Raw genomic sequence first — 2705 nt, forward strand, 5'->3', positions numbered from 1 at the left:
TGTGAGATGGTATCTCATGATGGTTTTGATTTGTATTTCCCTAATAGCTAGTGATGTTGAGCATCTTTTCAAATATTTGTTGGCCATTTGTGTTCTCTAGGGAGAAGTGTCTGTTCAGGTCCTCTCCTCATTTTTTGATTGGATCTTTTGTTGTTGTTGTTATTGAGTTGTATGAGTTCTTTGTATATTTTGGATATTAGGCCCTTATTGGAGGCTTTGCTTGCAAATATATTTTCCCATTCAGATGGTTGTCTCTTTACCTTGTTGACGATCTCTTTTGCTGAGCAGAAGCTTTTTAGTTTGATGTAGTCCCATTCATTTATTTTAGCTTTTACTTCCCTTGCCTTTGAGGTCAAATTCATAAAATCCTCTTTAATTCCAAGGTCCTGGAGTTTAGTTCCTATGTTTTCTTCTATGCATTTTATTGTTTCAGGTCTTATATTCAGATCCTTAATCCATTTTGAGTTAATTTTGATGTGTGGTGATAGACAACAATCTAGTTTCATTCTTTTGAGGGTGGCTTTCCAGTTTTCCCAGCACCATTTATTGAAGACGCTTTCCTTTCTCCACTGTATGTTTTTGGCTTTTTTGTTAAAAATTATTTGCCCTTGTAAATGTGGATTTACTTCTGGACTCTCGACTCTGTTCCACTGGTCTGTGTGTCTGTTTTTCTGCCACTACCATGCCGTTTTGATTACTGTTGTTTTGTAGTATAATTTGAAGTTGGGCAGAGTGATGTCTCCAACCTCATTCTTTTTACTTAGGATGGCTTTGGCAACTTGGGGTCTTTTGTGCTTCCATACACATCTGATGATTTTTTGTTCTATTTCTTTAAAAAATGCCGATCGGATTTTGATGGGGATTGCATTAAATCTGTATAATGCTTTAGGTAATATGGTCATTTTAACTATGTTGATTCTTCCAATCTAAGAACACGGAATATCTCATTTCTTTGTATCTTCTTCGATTTCTTTTAACAAGGTCTCATAGCTTTCATTGTATAGGTCCTTCACATGTTTCGTTAGATTTATTCCTAGGCGTTTTATTCTTTTTATTGCAATTGCAAAAGGAATTATTTTTTCCACTTCTTTTTCTGACACTTCGTTAGAGTATAGAAACGTTATGAATTTTTGAACATTGATTTTGTACTCAGAAACTTTACTGTATTTGCTTATTGTTTCTAGTAGTGTTCTCATTGAGTCTTTAGGGTTTTATATAGAGAGATTCATGTCATCCACAAATAGTGACAGTTTGACTTCTTTGTTTCCTATTTGGATGCCTTTTATGTCTTTATCTTGCCTGATTGCACTCGCTAGGACCTCAGGTGTTATATTGAATAACAGCGGCGATAGTAGACAGACTTGCCTTGTTCCTGAACTTGGAAGGTTTTTAGTTTTTCAGCATTAGATATAATGTTGGCTCAGGGTTTGTTATATATGGCCATTGTTATGTTAAGTTACTTTCCTTCTATAACGATTTTGTTAAGTGTTTCGATCATAAATGGATGCTGTATCTTGTCAAAGGCTTCTTCTGCATCTATTGATATGATCATATGATTCTTATTTTTTAATTTGTTTATGTGGTATATCACATTAATCGATTGGCATATGTTGAACCATCCCTGTGCCTCTGGGATGAAGCCTGCTTGATTGTGGTGTATAATTTTTTTAATATGTTGCTGCATTCGGTTCACTAGTATCTACTTTAGGATTTTTGCAGCTGTGTTCATGAGAGATATTGGTCTGTAGTTTTCTTTTTTTGTGTTATCTTTACCAGGTTTTGGTATCAGGATAATACTGACCTCATAAAATGAGTTGAGAAGTATTGTCTCCTCTTTGATTTTTTTCAAGAGTTTGAGGAGAATAGGTATTATTAAATCTTCTTTGAATGTTTGGTAGAATTCACTGGTAAAGCCATCTGGTCCAATCTTTTACTTTTTGGTAGGTTTTTGATGATTATTTCAATTTCCATACTGCTAATAGGTCTATTTAGATTTCCCAGTTCTTCTTGATTTAATCTAGGAAGGTTGTATCTTTCTAAGTACTGGTCCATTTCTTCTAGGTTGTTAAATTTGGTGTTACATACTTTTTCACAGTATTCTTGTATGATCCTTTGTATTTCTGTGGTGTCTGTCATCATTTCCCCTCTTTCCTACCTGATTTTGTTTATTTGTGTCCTTTCTCTTTTTTCTTCAGTGAGTCTAGCCATGGGTTTGTCGATTTTATTAATCTTCTCAAAGAAGCAGCTCTTTGTTGCATTTATTTTTTCTATTGTTTTTTTGTTTTTAATTTCATTTAATTATGCTCTGATTTTGATTATTTCTTTCCTTCTGCTGTCCCCATGACATTTTAATAGCACAAATATACTGTCTTTCTGTCTATGTACATTGGCCCTTTAGAGGACCATGCATCACCCTAATATCTGAGTTTTTTACCCCCTAAAAGGCAAATATTGCCCCCTTAGGAGTGATATTACTCCCTTTGAGAATGCATGGTCTTGAGTCTAAACCACCACACACAATCTGTTCATTTGTCTAGCTCTCACCTGTGTTCCTTGACTGGAAATAAGAGGTCTGCGAGAGTTTTCAGAAACTGCTAAAGGCTATGGATGTATCTTTATGCAGGATAGTCATTGTCCTTGTCCTCGCGGACTTTTACAGTTTATTAAATTGCAAAAATAATTTTAAATTACTTTATGGTTTCTGC

The sequence above is a fragment of the Pteropus vampyrus genome, unplaced genomic scaffold, assembly GCF_000151845.1.
Source record: "Pteropus vampyrus isolate Shadow unplaced genomic scaffold, Pvam_2.0 Scaffold126, whole genome shotgun sequence".
NCBI lineage: Eukaryota > Metazoa > Chordata > Mammalia > Chiroptera > Pteropodidae > Pteropus > Pteropus vampyrus.